Source organism: Cynocephalus volans, chromosome 5 (assembly GCF_027409185.1).
Source record: "Cynocephalus volans isolate mCynVol1 chromosome 5, mCynVol1.pri, whole genome shotgun sequence".
NCBI lineage: Eukaryota > Metazoa > Chordata > Mammalia > Dermoptera > Cynocephalidae > Cynocephalus > Cynocephalus volans.
The window spans coordinates 97,484,686-97,508,957 of record NC_084464.1 but is presented as its reverse complement, the minus strand read 5'-3'; positions in this window follow the sequence as shown (position 1 = coordinate 97,508,957).

The following is a 24,272-nucleotide window of genomic DNA, read 5'->3' as shown; positions in this document are numbered from 1 at the left end:
CAAGAAGACTCAGTTAGATGACACAATGAAATATGAAAGCATCCAGGATCTGAAGGAGGAAATGTACAAAGAGATTAATGCTTTAAAAAAAATGTAGCAGAACTCCTAGAACTGAAGGACTCATTTAGTAAAATAAATACAACTGAGAGCTTAAGCAGCAGGCTACAGCAAGCAGAAGAAAGAAGTCCTGATCTTGAAGATGGTCTTTTTGGAATAACCCAGGTGGACAAAAAAAGAAAAAAGAAAAAATAATAATTTTTTTTTAAATGAAGAAAATCTAAGAGAGCTAGCAGACAACCTGAAGCACACAAACATCTGGATTATGGGTGTTCCAGAAGGGGAGGAGAAAGAAAAAGGCATTGAAAACCTATCCGGTGAAATAATAGTGGAAAACTTCCCAGGTATCAGGAGGGATGTGGACCTTCAGATCCAAGGGGCTCAAAGTTCCCCAAACAGATTCAATCCAAAAGGTACTTATTAAGACACATTATAGTCAAACCAGCAAAGCTCAAGGACAAAGAGAGAATCTTAAAAACAACAAGAGAAAGGCTTCAAGTCACCTTTAATGGAACCCCCTTCAGACTAACAGCAAACTTCTCAACAGAAACCCTACAGGCCAGGAGAGAATGGGGTGATATATTCAAAATGCTAATGAAGAGATAATTGTTAAATGAATGAAAAACTGTAAAGGACAATAAAGCAGTATAAGAGGATTAAGGGCACTTAGTAGTTAGATATAGCACAATTTCAAACTAAAAGTAATTTTTATAACAACTGATTTTTAAATATCCTGTGTAGCCAGCAGTTTCAATCTGTTAAGCACCTCTTTGCAAAGCCTCCTACCAATGTACCAGTGTGGTGTGCTAGCCCCTGTATCAATCCGTAATCAATATTGCCAAAATTCTTTATATGTATTCTATCATTTTATCCTTCTGACATTCAACATTTAGGTGTTATTACCCTTGTTTTTCAGATGTGAAAAGTGAAATATTTCTTTTCTTTTTGTAAATGTTTAGTTGGTTACCTGTGATCAAAGAGATTAGTAAGTTCTGAAGCATCATTCAAAATTATTTTATTTCTGTGCACCACTATGTTCTATATCTAATTAATGAATTTTAACCAATTGAAAAAGAAGGGATCAGTTTAAAGAAACACCACAATTGTGGTGATAAATTTAAAATGTGAGTTATTTGGTAGTCTTATACCTTGGTGTATTTACTGATATGGTAAATATGATTTCCAACCATATTTCTCTAACCCTATGATATTCCCCTATTCCTGTAGGTAAACCATAAGTCATCTTTCCTCTCAAGGAGATATTACAGTGAAATGAAGAGTTCAACACATTAAGTCCTTGACTTTAAATTTTCAATATGTGAAGTATGAATATAGCATTAAAATAGTTTTAAAGTCTTTTTGTTAAGTCAAATCTACCCCTTTTAGTAAAAATATTTTTCCTGGATCTGAGAAAAAGAGACGGAAGCCATAAGGGAAAAAATTGTTCAATCTGTAGGGGTCCCCTAGCTAAGTAATCTCATAAAGTTTTAAAGTTCTGCTTAATAGCAGCAGGGACCAGTACTCCATTTTTAGTTAAAACCTGGAGACACAGCTCCTCCACGTCATGGAACAGTAATGGTCTCGAGAACCTCAGAGTTGTATCTACTCCCCTGATGCTCTGTGTGTTACAACATGGGGTTACTAAGATGGCAAAGAGTTTCTAGCAGCCTGAAAGAGTTCCAGGCAATCCTCTTTGTGTTACAAAAGTGGTTGAAAGAAAGATGGACCTAGAAAGGCTTTGTATTCAGCAACAAGAAACAAAACATCCACAACCTAAGGACTAGAAGGGACAAGGATGTTTTATGAATGCCAGAATATGTAGATGACAAAGTTCAAGGAAAAAGAATCCCACCCCAATGCTATGTTTATGGGTTAACAAAGGTTATCTGCACGTATATGCTGCTCTTTGAAAGCAGGTGGGAGTGTGGAGCCTGGAAGTGTTCTGAATTGACTTAGTCAGTTTTTAGATACCTGATGGAATGAGGACTTGAAAATTCAGTTTGGCAGGCGAAGTTTGTAGCCACTATACAGAGAAAGTAACCTTTGAATTAAATTTTCTAAGGCATTTAAGAGGTAGAAATCAATCTCCCCATTTCTACTGAGATAACGGGACTTACAGCAATATACTATAGCATAAAATATAATATTTTTTTTACTGATAGATGTGATGGGAAAATAAAAAGAAAAAAAAAGATTAATATTTCTAACTTTTGGACTGTAGAAAATAAGAATTAGAACCCCAAGACAGTATTTCTCCACAAACTTGGGGGGGGGGGGGAGAGTGATAGTCAGTATCCAAATCGAACACTGGTCTTGAATTAGCTTACAGTAATGTAGGATTTAACACAGAGGAGGATTAGAAGTGGATAACAGAGAGAATGTTTAAGAAAAAAGAATAAAGTGCTGATCAGACCTGGATAGAAATATTATCAGTGGCCAACGAAGTATCCGTACATAGACACACCAAATTATGCATACATTTTAGAGAGTTACTAAGTGCAATGAGGTCTATTCATTAACTTCCTTTACTATTCAGACTTTCAGGTTAAGGGAAAATGAGACCAGATTTTAGGGTGCCAATTGCTAAAAAAATATCGAGGAAGAGAATTAGCCAAGGTTTTAAATATTTTAATCACTCTTGGTTACATTTATGTACTTTCTGCTTTACTGATCAACTGAGAATCTTTGTCATCTTTTTCAATAATAGAAGATAACATAAAACAATGATCTGTGCATTATAATTACAGCATGCTTTTCTTTCCTTTTACCTGGTTATAAGCTATTTATTTTAATCAATGCCATTAAACAGAATTATGTCCTAGAAAACAAAATGCATGTTTAAATAAGATAACTTAGCCATTTCGGCTCAAGTTTAATGCTCTAGAAAAATACGATTATGTTAAGCACAAGTTTTCGAAACCGCTTTTGTGTGTTAAATAGCACAACTTGATTTAAAACAATTCTGTCATGTGTGGCCCTTTTTACATGAAATGAAAGAATGTCTCTGTCTTTAGTGTTCAGTTCTGTGTCGTTTGTTACAGTGGCTATCCCTTGCAAAATGTAAGTCTCAAGCTACACTGCAGAATCTATTTTTATAGAAGGAAATATCCTTCTGAATGATCCTCAAATGAAAAGCTGTCATCCGTCTTCTGAATAGGCTTTATCCTTCCTTCAATGGCTAGTTTTTGAAACTGCTGATGACTAGAAGCAATTCTTTATAACTCCCTAAATAAAGACATTGGTCTATCAGCAAAAAACAGTACATGAGCTGGAAAGGGCAGCTGTCTCCAAGAAGGGGGAGGGGAAGAAGAGCACTTACCAGCTTAGTTAAAAGCTGCTAAATGTTATTATTGAATGTGTGTTAATGTGAAGTGTCCTTACAATTTAAAATGCTGCTTCAAGCAAAAGGATTTTTTTTCTTTCTTTTTCATTTTTTAAAAAATGTATGCTATATTAACCTAAGTATATAAATTCTTCTGTGCAAAAGAGTCTTACCCTACCATCAAAGGTAATTAAAGTCAGAAAGGAAACTTCAAAGGCAAAATGAGAACTGAATTCTAAAATGATCAGTTCATTTTAGGATGAAAAGAAAAAGCATTATTCAGTGTGTCTTAGAGAAAAGTAAAGGTGAAGCAAAAAAATCCGTAGTGCCTCATCCCTATTTCCCATCCTCACTCACCTTGACCTCACCTCTTTATTTTACTGTTTATTTGAAAGAGGATATATTATAATTATATTTTGGTGTAAAGGTACAGTGTGATAAGCTAATCAAAAGCAAATAATGAATGAGAATGTATCCTTCACACAGGGTGTGTACTTTCTTTGTAGACTCCCCACCCTTTAGGAAGGCTTTAGTGTATTTTCTTCCTTCCCCATCTTTTGAAAAATCGTAAAAATATACCTCGGTGTGGATCTTTTAAAAGTCTGCTTTAAATGAAAAATCATGTTCTTCTTTCCTGGAAAATGTTCTTGAATTATTTCATTAAGGGTTTCGTCCCTTTTATTTTCTTTTTTCTCTCTGTTGGATCTCTCAAACGGGTCCTATAATTTTTTCTGTGTTTTCTCCAACATTCAATCTCTCTCTCTCTCTCTCTCTCTCTCTCTCTCTCACACACACACACACACACACACGCACACTGTCTTCTCCTTTTGACTTTGGTTCTGAAATATCAGTAAAATGTATGATAGCATGAGTTATTTTTCACTCCCTCCCCCTACACTCATACACACACACACACACACGCATACACACACATTTTGTGCTAGGCCATATGTATATTTTTTGATAATATATTTATTTCTGGAACTCATGTTAATTGGATACTGGAACTCCTAATTTGATACTCTGAATTTATTGACTTTTACTTCTCTTTTTCCTATGACATTCTCTTTTTGTTCTATTTTCTGGAAATTTTATTTAACTTCTTCAAAACTTCTAGTGACTTTTCAGTTTCCGCTACTGTATTTTTAACTCCCAGGAGAGCTTTCTGCTGCTTACTGACTAACCTTTTTCTATAAGAACAACTTGTTTTGTTTCATAGATGTAATATCTTATCTTTCTGTATATTATTTGTGTGTGTATAAATTCTGCTTTCTCTATTACTTCATTTCCTAGAGTTTTTCTTATTTTTTGTTGTTTGAGTCAGTTTTTTTGTATTATTCTGTGTATTTTATGCTAGATAACTCATAATTCTATTATGAGTCTTTTCTATTAATATTTGAGAATGGGTCACTGAAAAGTTAATTATAAGTTCTGTGTAATGGGTACTTCTGAAAGGTGATTCTGAGTGTCATATTATTGACTGAGGGCTAATCTTGCCATTTTGTAGGGAGAATTGTTATATATAAGTATTAATAATGATTTTTTTTTGGTCCAGAGACAAATACTTTATTTTACTGCCCAGTGACATAAACTACTCATATTTACTATCACTCTGTAATCAGAGTAGGGAAACCAGAGAGATAAGGTGGGTCTCAGCCCTTTGCGTTGCAGCTATGTCTGTACACACACACAAACACAGATGAGGATACTTCAAAAAGCCTATGGAAAAATAGAATTTAAAAATGATATGTATGTTTCCATTTACTTTTGGAAGAACCCTCATATATATATATATGTACAAAATATCAACCCGAGGTATGCAGATTTAAAATATTTACACATGTACTAGTGTGATCATTTTCTAAAGTAATGTTTTTCTTTAGACAATGTTACCGGACCCCACTTGTCCTTTAGAGAGGAAGTGTAACCATTAAGATAAATTGCTGGCCACCTAAAGCATTTCTAAAACATGGCTGTGCATTAGAATTAACTGCTGAGTGTTCAGTTACTATATTCAACTATTCCCAAAACCATGCCAATTAAATTCAGAATTTGGGGTTATGAGGTCTTGGAATCAGATTTATCATGATAGTTTTTATTTCATTTAGTGATTCTGATACAGCTGAACCATTGAGAAGCATATGGTAATACATGGCCAATAGTATCAGGCCTTATAAAAATGAAAATAAAGTCCTATAAATAAATTATCATCACATCAGTAAGAAAATAGTAAATAAGGGAAATTTTCTTCTCTCAAACTCTAATCCTTTAAACTTAGTTTCTTCCAGGAAGTATTTATTACTGCACCAAACCACCAGGGTGCATTAAAGCTCTCTAGTTTCCTGATGAAGAAATCTGAGAAGCATCATAGTGGAGAGCTTTGAGCCCAGATTTATCATCCCAGTTATTGGTCAATATGGTCAGCATACCATAGATTAGGCAAAAAGAGGGGATTTACTACCTAGGTTACTGACCCTATGACCAGGAAATCCAAATGGATTTTTCATAGAATATCAGGAGACCTGACATGTATATTTTAGGCTAAGTGTTCAATGATAAATAAAGTCAATTGACAAGTATTTTTCAAACTTGCTTGATTATAAATATCATGTAGTATATTTGTTAAAAATAAATATTTCTGAGCTTAGAAAAAAATTACTAGACCTTGTAATTTAGAATCTTTAAAGAATATTCATGAAAATATGTATTTTTAGCAAATGCTCCATGATTTTTATAAACAATCAAGTTTGGACAACATTGAGTTGGACTCTCAACTTCGAGGGTCAGAGACACAGGTGTGTGTGTGTGTTTCTCATTTCTGGATTTACTTTCCACACTGCCTGGCACTGAAGCACTTAATACTTAATTGTGAATAAATAAAATTGTTTCAAAGTAGTGTAAATCTCAGACTTTCAAAAGCGAATGTGAGAAAAGCCAAGTACAGCATGGCAAAGCAATTTATAAAGTTTCAGCCTATAAAGAAAGAACCTAAAGAACTGTAAATTTCACCTGGAAAACCACTGAAGCCGGGATTTAGCAATGGTAGTAGCATACTTCATGAGTAAACATTATAAAGAAGTGTAGGTGATTGAGAAGAAATCATTTCATAATTGTGAAAAAAATTCATAAAGCAGTTTTAAGGTTTTGTAATAATATATGTAGAAAAATGAAGGAAGAAGAAAAAACAGACAATAATGAAGAAAACAAGAAAGAGAAACAATATGGAATTTTTAATTCAATCCCCTATGTGGCAAATTAAACTGTTAGCTAAATCAATATGATTGGCTCAGACTGCTAATACAGTGTGATTTTTTGTCTATTTCTAAAATAACCTTTCTCTCCCTAAAGCCGCAATTAAAAAAATACCAATGCTGGGTAAACCCGTTTTCTTTTGCTGTTACATATACTGTTGTCAAAGCTGAACACAAATAATTAATCATGTGTCAGATTTCTCTCTATATTGTAATTTATCTAACTGAATTGAGTATCCAATTCGGTTATTAAAATTTATATTGATAATAAAATATTTGTAGCTGTAATTTTTTCTCTAATCATACTTTTAAAACTGAATCTCATAAGTTTTGATATTCTGTGATGCTTGTGATTGTTTTAATCATAGTGTAATTATAATTTTTGTTTATTTTTCTCTTGCTAATGGAGTTTTCTGTTTTGATTTGGATTGTCAACTTTATCAATAATTTTTACTTTTGTTAAGTTGCAATTATTGGTTATATGGCACTGTGGTCTTAGAATGTGAAATTTAGAATTTCTAATGTTTTCTAATTAATTAATTTTTTTCTCAAAATATGAAGTTGTAACTGTTCATTGGGTGAACATTTGAAAAATAAACATATTCCCTATTTCCAGATTACACAATTAAGTACATTTGAAAATGAAATGTCCTATATTCATTATACTTTTAAAGCCCTCTACAATCTTCTTGGTGTCCACAAGATCTACCCAAGGATTATTTTATTTGTAATTATCTTTGTTTTTCAATTATAATTTAATATTATTTGGTACAAAAATTTTCCAATCACCTTTATCAAGTAATATAATTTTAGTGATATGAAGTCAAACATAAAGCATCTCTCATTGCCTCTTTTTCTATTTGGTATTAATATTGAAAGTCCTGCCTTTTCGTTCCATTTATATTTTACTCATTATTTATTACAATGTCTTTGTTTCTTTGCATTGTAGAATGCATAGAAATTTGCATTTATTTATTATTATTATTGCTTTGAGTTAATTTGAGAGTGTTTACCCTGTCATGGAGAAGGTTATATTTAAATATAAACCATTTATATTTATTGTCATGCTAAAATGTTTGGGATTAACTTTGCTATATTTCTCTATATTTTTAATTTGGTTTTATTATTGTTTCAATTATTTTTCTCCTAGGCTTCTGTTCTGTGGACTAAATATAACTCCTAAGCACATTATTGTTTCCTCATGATCTGTTAAGTTTTACATTTAATTTGTATCACATTAGAATTTAACATAAACTTTAAAATTTAATTGCATCACATACATTTATAACTAAATTTCTCTTACTAGGAACACTGCAACTACATTCAGTTTATTAATATTTTCTAGGGTAAAATTAGATATTTACCATCTTTTAACTTTCTAAATTTTATATCCCCCAGTGTGGTTGAAACAATATGTGTTTTAAGCACAGATTATTGTTTTTACTATGATAGCTCTGTGGCAGGCATTTCTCTTATTTTAGTTTTATGCCCACTGAGAATGTTTCACACAAATGCTGTCCCTTGTTGTTACAGTTTTTGTTTTTTTGTTTCTAGGAAGGAAAAAAGTAAAGTACATTTCTGATTCATTCCTCCTGGCAGCAATGTAAGAATACTTCTGTGCAGTATTAATGCTTTTATCTAACTGATCCAGGGTGGAATGTATGTACAATTTGGATATTGTTTTCTCCACTTTGCCTAATAGTTCATTTAGAATGTAGAGAAAGACCAGTGTATTCTCTCTACTACTTGTTCTGGCACCATATTTATTCTATCATATATTCTTTAAGAATTATTACTAAGGTTTTTATTGCTGTTTTCTTGTTATATGATTCAATGAATTTAAGTGATTGCAAACATAATCTATATTGGTATAACAGGATTAGAAATTTAAGGATGGAGATGGGGAATATTATGCAAGAATTTATATGTGGTTAGAAGACAAAAGAACTCCCAGATGAATCAACAATATTTAAGCATAGCTGACTAATACTCTATTATCAAAAAATAGGAAAGTCAGAATCCAGGAGTTTCAGCTAAATATTACTGGCTCCACATTGCACACAGAATAAAATCTAAACTCCCCTGTATACCTCCTGACTCTGACTTGTGACTTCTACCTTTGAAATTCCCTCATAGTCTTAGAATCCAATATAAGTAGGATGCTTATAATAAATGATAATGACTGATTGTTCAGGTAATGGCCTGATTATTTCCCTTCATGTCTCTTTGTGTTTAAGTGTTTAAGCATTTGAAGATAGAAATCTTTAATATTTTTTCTAAGTCAGTGATGTTTAACTAGGCTCTTCATAAAAATTACCAAGGATGCTTTCAAAAATGACAAATGTCCATCTCCAAGTTAGAGTTCCTTATTTAGTAGGTGTGGGGTGGTTCTGGACAATTTGGATTCCATAGGTATGTCTGATGAGAGTCTGGCTTTGGTTGCACAGCTTTAAGCTATCTGGTATTATACCAGACTACTCTTTAGTGATACAGAAAACCAGAAGGAAAGCCCAATGTACTCATTTCTAGAGTGTGGTATAAGACAAAAAGGTGGCAAATGAATTCAATGACACATGGAAGATTCCACTAGTATCAGTTTTCTCAATAGTCTTTGGTTTGTCAATAGTATAACCACAAATTTTAAAAAGAGCTCTCCACATCACCAACAAGCTTGAAACTTGCCTATTAGTTTATACATGCCCTGTAATTCTCCCTCAATTTATTCCACTCTTTTCCATTGCACTAGCACAGAAAATATTATGTCTCTACAATCTGGGATTCTGAAATCTAAATTAAAAACTACAGAGTAGAAATTTAGTAGACATGTAAATGAACTCACCAAATCCCAAGCTTAAAATATGTATTGATTATAAAGAATAAATTACTAAAAAGTTTTTAAAACTGGGTTATTTATGTGCATAGAAATAAAAATATCATCAATATACAAAAGTTAGGAACTTTTGTATCCTACAAATAGCTTTAATTAACAGAACATTTTACACTTTACAAATGCTAAATTATTTGAAATTATGAGCAACTACTTATTTATGCTGCTAACAGTAAAAAGGTAAAAAAGAACAAGCACTAACAGTTTGAAATATATTATTATACATCATTAGTACCTACTATACATAACTAAATACACAGTTATAGAAAACTGCATATTATATATATAATATATATATTTATAGCTATTATATATTATTCTAATTTCAATTACAAATTTATATGATGTCTACATTTGGGGACGATAATTATCCTTATAGGTAATAAATGAGTCTGTAAGTTGAAAAAAATTTCAAATCCTAGGAAAAGGCTTTCCATAACCAAACTTGGTAAATCCACAGTAGAAGGAGACACAGATTTTAAGACAACTTCAATGATTAAGTGATTCTTTTTCAAATTTGATTCATAATTAATATACTCTAGGTATTCTAGCAATGCAAGAGCAAATAGCAGTAGAATATAAACACGAGAAGCCGAACCCGGCCACAACCAGGCACTCCACCATCACGCTGGGGTCCTGAGGCTTGGAACCAGAGGAAGCGGAACTCATCTGCAACCAGGCACAGCTGCCACCATGGGGCCACGCTGGGGTTCCTGAGGCAGGAGCTGGGGGAAGCTAAAATAAGCCACAATCAGGTAAAGAGCACACCAAAAACACCATTTCCACATCGTAGCCCATTATAGCAAGCAATTGCCATGACTGCCACAAAAGCGGCTAGTCACTATGGCAGTAGTCACAGGCACCGTGCAGATGGTACACCAGAGACTCGACTGCATTGACGGAGGAAAGTTACCAGCAGAGACAAAAAAAAAAAAAATCCCACATTTTTCAATGTTGGTGAAATCAGTCTCTGGGCAAGTGACAAGGACAAAAAGTTCAAGGTGGAGGAAGAGCTACTGCCTTTGAATAGCTTAGGATGAGTAAAATTAAAAGCAGACTTTCAGTTCAAAGAAACAATACTCTTTTGTGAATATATAAAATGATGTTATCTGTCTACATACAATTAAAATGAAGGCATACATATTAATGTAGAATCAAGATGAATTAATAAATAGCATGGAACAATATAAAAAAAATCTAGGATAAGGAAAATGGGATATTTATCAGTTCATAGAAAATAGCATTTGAAACTTACAGAGACTGAAAAATATCACACAGAAAAGCGCTGACATAATTATATTTTAATTTTTTATTTGAAAAAATAATTTAATAAAAAGCAAATCAACAGGCAGGGGATATATTTTTATTAAGAATTACTAAGAAGTATTATATTAATACATATGAAAATACCTTTATCTCATTATATAAATGAGCAAATAATACAATCAATAGAGAATGATAAATGGTAAGTAACAATAAAAAATAAAATTATATGGCCAGTAATCAAGGACATGAAAATTAAAACAGTTTTGAGATAGAATCTTAAACCTACTAAATTACCAAAAACATCAATTAAAATATTCAGTGCCAGCAAGCTACCCAATTTGATAATACATATTATTCATTGCTAAACAATATACCAAAAACTTTTTCAATGACCATGTTCATTGAATGAGTATGCCACCCTATGAAATTTATTCCAGGGAAATAAATATTTTTTGTCAAGAGGTAAAAGAGACTACTGCATGAATTTGCTTTATTAATATAATGGAATGAAAGAAATATCAACCTTATAACTAAGTAAGTATAAACAACCCGAATATCCAAAAACAAATATCTACATTATATTGCCCTAATCTTGTGAAAAATTCAGGAACTATTAAAATTAAAAATATGAAGTCAATAATAACACATGAAAATGTATATTAAATAATGTATAAAATAAGCAGAACATAAAATTACTTGGACAATATGACTATACAAAGTTATGTCACTTTTGAATACTTGTATGTGCACAAAATAGCTTTTATTTTAGGTTGGTGGGCTTAAATTTCCACATTTTTTCAAAATGTTTTTATTGTTATGACATTGTTACAATCAAAAGAAGAAAAAGTGCTAATTCTAAAAGATACAGAAAAAATAAAATCTCTCAATAAAATAGTTATATAACATAATTAAACTTGCTTGCCATAACTAGAAAGCATACGTTCTAATAAAATTTAAAGGGAAAGATAACAGATGTTAACTTTATTTCTTTTCTGCGTTACTTTATAAGGTAATTTTTTTATACAATAAATTAATGCCATTAAAAAACATTGACTATGGATGTATTGTTGATTAAATACAATAAATGTCAAACAAAAGGAGAATAGTTAGCAAAAGAAATCATTAAATATACAAAAATGATGCATGTAATTTATACACACATACTTAAGTAGAAAATAAATCAGCAAAGGGCAAACTTTAATGTTTTGCATTTGCTCTGCAGTGAAAAAAAGGTACGGAAAACATCTGTTCTGAAAAAAGCACCTCTTTAACAAATGTAGTTCTAGGCATTAGACTTTGAAAAGAGAGGAGAATGGTTTTTAATGAATGTGAAGTAATATTTCAAGGGAAAACTATTCTCTAATAGAAAGTTACTATTCATAGAAACTAATTATAAGAGAGGATTTCACTAATTTTAAAGGTGTCTGACCAAGGTGAAAAATTAACAATGAATCATTTTGCCAGTGGCCGATCATGTGATGCGGAACCAGTACCTCATCATGTGTACCTGAGGTGGGGTACCCATTGAGTTCATCGACCCACTCACCACAGATACCTTTACCACGGGACTACTGGGCACCTGCTTGTACAATGACAGATCACTAAAAGTTATATTTAAAAATTCTAAATTCCAATGAATTTCTTTTTCACTAAGATATTCATAATTCATTATAGTGACAAGTAATTACAGTAAGTGATTAATTGACACATAGACTTTAATTACCTATTGCTGTGTTTGCAATTTCATAATTTAAAGAAAATGCAAATGACATGGTCATTAATAAAAATAATTTTTTATTGGACTGGTTTCCTCAAGCTTAAAAAATAATATGTTCTTTTCAAACATTTTCTTCATTAGTACAAAAGACAAGGATTTTGAACATGTTAAATTTGCTAGCATTTATCCAAATAGTTTATGAGAAAATCTAGTTGTCCTCCTATCTTCGCAGTTAAAACGAAGTTTTCATGTATTCACTTGGTAATGTTTTGACAAAATAGTCACTTGACTTGTGGGTTAAAAATAATAAAACAGATTTCAAAACATAATCCTTCATTTGAACTAAGTAAATCTAAACTTCTGTATTAGTATTATATCTTGTTCAAAAAAGCATGACATGCTCTTAAAAGGACTCAAAATAGGCTAAATGCTTTGCATATAAAAAAAGAAAAATCCTAAAATAATATCTGTTAGTAATATACAAGAAGTTAGCACACAATAGATGGATTTCTTCAGGGAGCAATCAACACATATCAAAAGACAACAGTAATATTTTCTCTGTTGATAGTGAAAGTAGACAAGCTTTCTTAAACGATGAATATGCTTTAATTAATATTTATCTTTTATGCCAAAGTATTTTTCCTTAAAGATGGTTCCTACATGGCCAAATTTTCTGAGAAAAAGGATTCTTGTTTGAAGAAGAATGATAGCTACAATCACTGATATTTGTACAAAAACACTGTCAGATTTTTATTTGCCAGAAGTTTCTCTGTGTGTACACATGCGTGTGGGTGGGGGGTATTTTCTAACAAAGGGTAAAAAAATCTCAATCACTATACTTGAAAGCACCTATAATTTTTAGCTATATGTACATACACATAGATATAATGTATTTCCTTTTCTACTAAGAGAGAATAGTAAACTGGGATAGTCAGAAAGAAAATTCATTTATAGGATTTACTGAAACTACTTGCCACAGCAGTTCAGTATCCCAGGTTGATTAACTTGTTATGCACAGACTATGCTTATTTAATTTACATTTAACAGTGCTTTCCAAATTAGCTCTCAAGATAGAATTTCCTTTTACTGATGTCTTTCTTCATAGCTCTTTGGAATCTCTAAAAATCGTTCTGTCTTCTTACATTCTGTTGGTAAGATTATTTCTAATATACCTCCTGGGAAATATTCTCTTTGAAACTAGCAACATTTAATGAAAAATATATACATATTCATTAAAAGGAAGATACTGAAAAAATATTGCTGGTTTGTAATCAGTCTGATCACAAGAATTATTTTGAACATGAAAGAAATCATCCACTGTAAATAATCCAGGGATCAAAGATCTGAGCGGGGCGGGGAAATGAGTTAGAGGGCAGACACTGCATCCCTGTGTAGTCTGAATGGGAGAGCAATCAAGGGCTATTGGAAACATGAGCTGAGAAGGCAAAATAAAGTCAGCAAGGCTGTGCCAGCCGGAAGACCTCCTTCAGGAGAAAGCCAGGAAGCACGAAGGGAAAGTGTCATCCTCCATTAGAAGCAGTGGAAAGGAGCACGATTTTGGTCAACTACTTTCTGCCTTCCACAACCATTAATGATAACAAACTTTTCTATAATTCTGGGTGACCTTTTAATGACAGAAAAGAAATATATGGTTTCGGCAATTTACCTTTCTTCATTAGAACTTTTTTACTCCAATTAAATAATGAAGGTCCTATTTGCATTCATTTCTGGTCATGCAAGTTATATATGCAGATTTAGGATCATCGAAACAGATCATTAGAATCAATTGTGTCATTTGAGAATTTACATTTAACAGCTATCCCTACCATTAACTAAATGCATGCATTTTAAAATTGGGCTCAATTTACAAAATTAAGCATCAGATACATACTCATATTTTTTTCTTTGTGGTGTTCTTTTGGGTACATATACGCACACACACACAAAGAGAATTATATTCCTACAGCAGAGTTTTATCAAAAAAGAACACATTTTTCTACTTTGAAAAATGCCACTTGTGTCAATTAGGGATATATATTTGTTTTCAAGACACAGATTAAAAAATATTTGAAGCTGGCAATACTATAAGTTTTTTGCATCACTTAATTTTTTGAGACCTTAGAAATATGCACTTGGAAAAATAAAGTGATGAACTAATTATAAGATTATAGAAAGCTGGAAATAATTAAGTTAGTTTATTTCTATTTATTTGTCCTAAGTTGACAAAGTTTAGCACAAAGACTATGATGAATAGTAGTGTAAATTAGGAATGTTTTTCAGGACAGAAATGGGAATAAGATATATTGAAAAAATTAAACTATTTTCTATTATCTGTTTTATTACAAATTGAAATATTAATGAGTCTATAAATTAAAAACATGAAATATGATAGCAAAGTTAATTAGGCTTAGAAGACTCAAGAATTGGTCATAGATATTATTACATTTCAATAGATGATAGATAGATAGATACATAGAACGATATGTAGAACTTCCAAAACAAACTAGATGTATCCATAAAGCGTCATCACACAAATGGTTTGATGTTGAGGGCAAATGACCAGCTTCACCTTATTGGCAACAGGTTTATATAGTTTTGAACCATTTCCAGCTATTCATTAGCCCCTGTGATGAAGAAGAAAGAGCATTACTTTTGACATAAGAAAAAGAGATTTTAATTCTAATTTTGCTATTTTTTAGCAGTCTGACATCAGACAATTTACAGAACCTGTACAAACCTCAATTTACTCATTCTGTCAAAAAATAAGAATAATAATACAAAGTGCACGAAGTTATTGTGAGAATTAAATAAAGTCATGCATGGAATCACAGTGATGAGACTAAGCACTCAATCAAGTAGTGTTTTCTCTCTTTTACTTCCAAGACTCAGAAAGAAGTTTGAGTACCCAGGTCTAAGTATGGACTGACCTGAGAATAATTTAGTTGCAAGTCAATGAGTTTCCCAAAGTTGACTGGAGTTTGGTGCTTTTTTTGGCCTGAAAATAATGAGTATTATATATGTAAAAGGGGTGCTTGAAACCACACCTTTGCCTAGTCCACTGGTTATCAATTGACCCAACGCACTGCATAGTGTGGGAATTAGTACTATTAATACTCCCTCTCTAGCTAGGATCAATGAGTAATGACATTATGGGAAAATGACTCCTGCCTTGCATATTTTGTTCATTTCCTCCAGTATATAATGTCTTCTGGTTGTTATGATGCTGTGTCTTCAAACATTGAGCATAAGCAAATGTTGCAGCCTTGGTAGAAGTCAATGTTTGAGATTTAGTTATTACACTTAGTCTACTGTGATTGTGATTGAATAAATTTCTAATTCTTGGGAAACATTCAAACTTTAATTATGGGGACCATTTTACAATTTCACCCCTCCAATTGTGACAAGTAACATCAAATTCTGAACAACAGAAGTATACTCAGAGGAATGGACCCAATAATAATAGGAGCAATTTCTGTTCCCATCTTGTGTTCTAGCATCAAGATTGTGCCTAAGGCTCTACCAGAAGCAGTAAGAAGAATAGGAGTTATTAAAGAACTTACATTCTAAAAAAAGATAAGTATATATAAACTGTATATCTTATAACACCTTTCAGACAGTCTGTTATTTTTATAATGTATTTGGGAGTTGATATAAAATTAATTATTTGTTCTAAAAGATGGAAGAGTGAAAAGCAATTTTCTTTTATAAAGAAAATTGCTTTATAAGAAAGAGACAAATGCCATGGCTGGTTGGTTTTGATTTATCAAGCTGAGCTTATTCTCACTTTCATAACATCAATACAATATTTCACTTACATAGTGCACTTTAAATTAAAATTTACAAATATATTCAATATAGTAATATAACAATAACTTATCAATGAATTTTATTGAGAGTAAAATTATCAAAATGTTATCGGCACAGCATATTTTGCAACCAGAATAAACATTCAGCTAAGTCTTCAGCCATTAACTTATTTCACTTTATTACTGTTACTTTCAATAGCATATGATAGAAACTCAAATAACAAAAGGACATTTTTATTAGTGATTAAATTTGTCATTGCAATATGACAAAAATTTTGTTTAGTTTTCTTTAATACATTTTGCTATTTTATATGAGATTTATCTACTTGGTAAAATGAAGTAGTGCTATTTTGTTAAATACTATATAATTCATTTTGAGAAATTGTGGTATTTTCTTTCAAGAATAACTTTAGGGGGCACTGTGCTGCCAATAGAGAGCTCTCTCTGGACAAGTCAGATTATCGTGTTTTCTTTCTTTGCATATGAAAATGTCTCAGCAAGTTTTTCAAAGAAATCATGTCAAAAGTATTAAACTTTTTAAATTTTGTGTTCTTCTAGGATGCTGCCTAGAAGAATGATTTTGGAAGTTGTTGAAAAGAATGTGTTTCCAGAAAATTTCAATAGTAATTTGGAGATGAAAATTTTATCTCCAGTTTGCTCTGGAGTTAGGAAACAAACCATCCAGAAAACAAGATATATATATAAAAAAAAAAAAAAACACAAAAGCATCTCACCTAGGAGCAACAGAGCAGCAGTGAGAACATTTACAATAATAATTGATTGCATTGTAACTGAAAAAATGATCATATTAGTTGTCTTTAAAAAAGCAGCTATCCAGGACTAAAAGACAAGGTGTAAAGAATACCGTATTAATTGTAAAGAACAGGAAGACCTTTGTAATGAGCAGGAAAAGGAGAAACAACAATGATAACAACAAAAATAAAACAAACCAGCATGTATGATCATTTGGTGTTTCCAATGGTTAAGGTCTGTAGACTGCCCCTGCACCCCAAACTTTATCAATCTTCTCTGACATTCATATTACATTCTGATTCCAAAGCAGATCTTTTGTCATCTGGAGAGATCAAAGCAAAGGTTTCTGAAAAAACAATGCAACCTGGTGCTAGAAATTCCTCTCCTTTCCTTGCATCTTTTTCAAATTGATTGATTGTAATTGCTTCTGATAGAACTACCTGGAGGCTTCCTGTGGTTCACTTCTGCATTATGCAGTAGTCACTAAAATAGTTATATATATTCAGAAGTTATAAATGTATTTTAGGATCAATTAAAATGTTTTTCTTCTCCCTGTTAGAATTGTATTACTAATATCTCCCTTCTTACCTTTTCAGGAGATATTTTAGGCTAATTCTTATGACAAATGTATGGATGTCATATGAAGGAGGCAAAGTTGACTGATTCAGGAAAATGAAATACATCTTTTTTGCATAACATAAAACGTTGGTTTGGGAAACAGATGAACACTCATGTTATAGATCAAAAAGAATTTAGTATATGTAATTGATCAATTTGTTGAGGGCATGATTTGACTTTCAATATATTTAAATTGATAACATTGGATTGTTGCTCTCTTTTAAAGTCTATAACTTTTATAATTGTGGGAAAATACAAAGAGTATGAGTAGGCACACAAATAGCATTTAATAAATATTTTCCTGTCAAGTATATTTTTATATTTATGTATATACAAATGGTACAAATATATATATCGTCTATATAGGACAGCAAACATCTAGCAGTTTTGTTCAGAAAAAGTTGAAAAGATCTAAAAAACAAACTTTGCTAGAAAATAGAAATTGTAGACAAATTAAAGATTTAGGTCTTTTCCTGATTATTATTTTAATTAAGTACTAAAAGTTTAGGTAAATACCCAACTTTATTCTAAAGGTATTTGATTTACTTTAACCTAAAGGTGGTCAGGTTTCAGAATGCTTTTTCTCTAGCTGTACTCCTTATAGGGCTTAAGTCAGTGGGAGAATGTAAGAAGAGTGGAAGAAAGAATATCAGATAATCCCAGATTTTATATCTTTATCAGTGTTCACTGGAAGAATTTTAAGAGATTAGCAAGCAGCTAAGTGGATTTCTTACTTCCTCCTGTGAAATTTAATAATGTTCTCCTGTTTATGGCTTTGAAGTGTTCAACAAAATTTATAACAGAATTTCGTGAAATTCTGTTACCATATCCCTCCATGTAAGTATGTAATTCATGTAAAATCTTTCAACATGTTTTTTTCCTTAGAATTTCTTACTTAAAATTAGTGGTTAGGCACATATCACTTGTCTTGCTGTGTGGATTTTGTGATACTCAGTAGAAATTGTTAACATTGAAAAATGACAATTTTAATTCGGCCTTGCTCTTTATGTAGTGAATTTCTGATAATGCCCGCCGTTTTTAGATACAAACACTACTGAGGAATTTCTACATCAGAAAGTATACATATATTCTCCCCGTTATAATTTTATTTCACAGTAAACAATGTATTATATCACCTTTTTGAAACACTTGAGAGCATGGAATTTAAATGTAAGCTTTTCTCCCTATATTAACGTTTAAATTTTTAAAAATCCAGAGAACGTGTTCTGTAAGAGTTGATTATTCTTTAAATTTAAACAGTAAATAACTTTTTAATTTAAATTTCTTACTTTTTTATTTAAATTTGGTTATTTAGATTTGTTATTTTTCAAGGATGAGATATTTTTGCAATCACATGCTGAATTAATGGAACAAATGGAATTGTCATATTTTAATAATATGTAAATACATATGAATGCATTTACTAGTAAACATAAATACTTGAGATGGTTTGATTTAATTTTTATACCACTGAATAAGGACAATATTCAAAATCAACAATATTTTTTTATAAGGAATATACAAAAACTATAAAGCTTACTTAAAGAGATAACTGAAAACATTTTTCTCATCTAAATTTATTAAGAGCACATCTAAAACTATACTTAGATTTGTTGCAATCCACAAACAGTTTAAGACTGAAGTAAAATGGTTGTTTGTGGACATGAAGGGATATTTTAATGTGTAGCAAAAACAGTCTTCCCTACTCAAAATGTTTGCAGAAAAGTCCTTAAGGACTAAATTTTGGGAGCTTTTATTTATTTTTTTTGAGTTGTTTATACAAGAGTAATAAAATAAAATAACAATCAAGTTTCCTCAGGGATAATGCATTTGCTTTTTTTCTAATACCCTAATTTTTAGTCCTTATTGATGTCATCTATGGTTTTTCTATTCAGAGTGTGTTCCGGTACCAGCAACATCAGAGTTAGCAAAATCCCTAGGTGATCACTATGCCATTGTATTTTAGAAGCACTAATAAGGTAATAAAGTCTTGAGGTAAAATGTAAAAGCAGTAACTAGAAAAGACCAGGGCAGAATTGAGAAACCCAGTAGAATATTGCCAAGCCTTACAAGTGTTTTCTTCATTGGGTCATCTAGCTCTCTTGTTGATCAATTCCCTTATTTGAGTAAATATGCTTTTCTGTGCTTGTGTTTTCTTCATTTTTCTCCAGAATCCCCATCCCCTGTTATATTCAAAATATAGGGTATAAATATAAAATTCCCAGTAAGAAGTCATTGAAGGGTGTGTGAGGAAGGGAAATGCCATCCCTTTGACTTGGGGTCAAAAAAGGCAATGGCTACCTAACTGATGCCTTTTTTGAGGAGAGCTAAAGCAGCCACCTTCTTCCAGCAGTGCTTGTCTCTTGCTTGCTTGGCCACCCATAGCGTGAAAGTTGGTGAGTACCTCATCTGAGTCTTTCTGGTTTCTTAATTGAGCTATAATGGATTAATTGAGCTATATGGATGCTGTGCTCCATTGGAGTGAAAACTGACTTTTTATGGCTTGTGCTATCTCATTGGAATGTTAAAATTCATTATAAAGATTCAAAACCAAAAAAAAAAAGCAAAGAAAGGTTAAGTTATTTTACTTTTATAGAAAGAAAGCTAATGATTGAGAGAGAGAAAATTTTAACAATAGTTTTTTTCTCTACCATAATATGTATAAAGAAATATATGAGTAAACACATAGATATAGTTCTTGAAATTTGTATTTCGTATATTATCTTTTTTTTTTTCTTTTTACTTCAGAGCTGTGACTAACTCACTGGCGTGTTATTTGTAATACTGAGTGTAAGTATAACATGATAATTATGTTGAAAAAATGAGCATAGATATAAATTTCAAATTATTTTATTATATTTTTACTTTAGGTACATATTTGAAAATGTTTCTAAGCTCAAATATTTTCAGAACATTCGAACTTTCTGATTAATGGTCCTTATCTCTTAATATAAAATATTTATTCTAACTCAAGTATTGGTAAACATTTTCTGTAAAGGGTCAGATGGTAAATATTTTAGACTTTGCCAACTATATAGCCTCTATCTCAATCACTCAACTTGGCATTTATAGTTGAAAAGGAACCAAGACAACCTGAAAATAAATGGACGTACCTATATTCAAATAAAACTTTATTTGCAAAACAGACAGCAAGCTGGATTTGGCCCATGGTCCTTAGTTTGTTAACTCCTTTTCTAACTAATTTTTATTAACAGTTAATTTTTTTAATTAAGCAAATTATTTTAAAGTCTAAATTAGTATCTTCCTGGGTAATACAAACTTAAATATAAATAAAATATATTTTCCCAGCTTTCAAGAAAAATAGTCATTTTGCCTGGTTTCTCCAGACGGGCATCTAAAACTTGATAATTCCCAACTCTCCTATAACTTGGCTTGTGCAGCTTAGACTTAAGCATTCCATGAGTTAAAATAATGCAGTATTTACAACCTTTCATTCCATGGGCAATTTCATTTTATTTGGTTCAGATAAAAGGGGATTTTACTTGGAAGTTGTTCAGCTTGGCACGTATTCTTGTGCCAACTAATGCCAAAAAAAAAAAAAACATTGAAAGATGTTTCTTATAAACCTCTGGATTAATACTTTTAGCTTAATTTCTCTCTTTCCTCTGAGCAATTTATAAAATATTTTCCATTTTTGCTTTTTTTAGACTAGTTTTTTTTGCACACATGTTAAGTACTTGATGATTATAACCTGGGGTATATAGTTTACAAAGTTTCTGCTTTGTGTATAGTTTACAAAGTTTAACAGATCTCACGTTCTCTAAGATTTACCAAAAGAAAAATAATTGGACATTTTATCAAACCTTATTTCATTTCAGAAACATTTTTCAAGCTTTTTTGGGTTCAAGGGGTGTATCCCAGTGTAAATCATATTTTTGTGCTATAATGGTAATGATAACAATAATGTTAACCTGATTAATTTTATTTCAATTTAAATCAAACAACTCAACTAAAATTAAAGTTATGTGCTTTTATTTAATTGACTTGCTTGGCTTAACGACTAATTTTAATTCTGCTATTATAATTAGTAGGTAGCATTTTCAAAGAGAGACAAGGGTTTCTGATATGAATGAATTATTTTTATATTATTTTGCATGCTGACTGATATGAATTAATACTGAACATGGAATTTAATGGAAATGTAAATCTCCAGCTACAATTCATATAGTGATTCCTATTAGAGTCAGTATTGAGTACAAAAAGCAGAATCTAAAGTGATAATGAATAGAAGTAAGTTCCCAAACCTATTGCAGATATTTAGACACACAACCAAAAATTACTATTAAGACACAATGACTTCCACAAATACAAATAGATAAGAGGGGGAGAAACACTGCCAGAGTTGGATATATTGTATTAACCCACTTAAATCTCCTACATTTTAAAATAATTTTGATGTATTTAGAAAGCCTTTAACAACATTTTAGCTTCCTTGGGGCTCCTAAAGAGCTATGTGGTAGCAATAAAAAGCTCCTTACCACAGGGATCCCCACAATTAAGAAAAGCAGAGATTGTACAAGTTTGCTAGTTTTGAAATATTAGCTTGCCTCCTACTTAAATCCAAACAAAAGCACACTATGGCTCTAGGTCAGCCCAATACAGACAAGACCCTAGCTCTGATTTGCCCCATGCAAGGAACTATAATGGAGTGGAAGCAGCAGCTACTTAATATATGAGTTAAAATTACCCGTGACTGAAGTGAGTACATCAATCAAAAGTTTTGGCATGTAATGAGCCAGACAAACCAGTGTGGTGAGCTTGAGGGCAGGAAAAGCCTCTGTTCTATATTCAACAGTTTTCAAATTACCATGACATCCCTTTGCATACACCACCCGACTTCCAGCAGGTGGATTTTCGAGGCATTGTGCTTGCAACACAAAGATGGATCAACTAAGAGCATTTGAGATAGTTTCCTGTTTTGTGTTCTGAAAACTAGAGCTGTATAAAGCCTCCCAGATTCCTAGCATTTTTTAGGTGTTGGGCAAAGAATAAATATAGATCACTGAGAACAGAAAATTAAACAGTTAGAGATGGAACAGAAACAGCTGTAGTTGCTGATTTATGTTTTACGTAAAAATTGTACATCCATTCTGAACATCTCAGCATAAATGTAACTTGTTAATTTAAGTGATTCTACTTCAAAGTGCTACTATGTCTGGCTGCCTTTATCAATTTCAATTAATTTCTGAATATCTGGAAAACCAAAAGAGAGCCTTTCTTAATAATTATATGTCTAAACAAGAATTTTGTACAGTCATATCTAGGAAGAATTTAGAGTACACAGTAATTGCAGAAGACATCTCATTTCTCACTCATGATTTTAGTTATTAATCTCAAAGTAAATTCTGCCCATAGCTCTGTATAAACACTTCCCACTACATCTAAAACCCAAGAGCAGGATTTTCTTCATATGAATGTGCACAAGTATTACTAGATAATTCTGTCAGCTGTCTAGTTTTTTAAAAAAACTTTTTTATACTTACCAGAGCATAATATAAGCAAGTGAGGTGCTCTGTTTTCTAAATCTTATAATCATCATCTATTTTATCAAGTAATTATTTAAGATAACTCAGTTTGAGTTAGTATTATGAATATCTGAAAAATATTGTAACTTTTAAACTATTATATTTAAAGAGTAATAAAAAAAACCTCATGTCTGACTAACAAAGCAAACAAAATAGGAATCTTGTAGGAACAAAATGCATGCCAAAATTTTTTGGTTTACAGGGTCAGAATGTAATTGGACTTTGTAAATTCAGTAGTGAATAAAAACTGTAAGTAGTATTAATTCTACAAAGCTGGCTGGTAAATGAATAATTTAGTGCTATAATTAGAAATGAACCATAGGCAGAAAACAACAACAACAAAAAAACCCTTTTGTCTGAAGTTTTTACCCATTAATTTGACCAGCTGAGATGACTGAAGTTAGCAACTAAATGACTTCAGATATCATTGTATTAGACCTCAAACAATAGTTTTCTCCTGTGGTACACCTCTTTTTTCCTGTTCTTTAATAATTGCACATCACAATAATGTAAAACTATATGTCCCTAAGACAGTCAGGATAGGCATAGCTTCTGTTAATATAAGAGAGGAAGAAGTAGTTTCTAAAGAGATATTTAAAGTGCTTTAATTGTATTCACAGTATAACCACTCTATCATACTACTTCATATATGGAATAATAGAATAATCTAAAAACCATAAATATCCCCTGCAGCACAGGCCAAAGTATACAAGGTATTTAGTATTATAGTTTTCATATTTCCAGCAATATGCTATTCTTCTAAGAATATAAAATTTATGGTCTGACTTTAGCATATGCAAACAACAGAATTATAGTATAAAACTTTAATATTTTCTGTTGTGACGTGAAAGTTGATTACTAGAATGCCAAAAAAAAAAAAAAATCAGGGTACGTAAAAATTGGAGTGAAGTGCAATTAGAGAAGCTGAAAGTCCAAAATCAAAAGTTCCTACCTACTGTGTTTAGGGAGGAAGTACAGAGTTTAAAAAGGATATGGGTCTAATCCTTGTTCTGCCTTCAGTTCATTTTCAAAAGACAAACTGAAAAGTG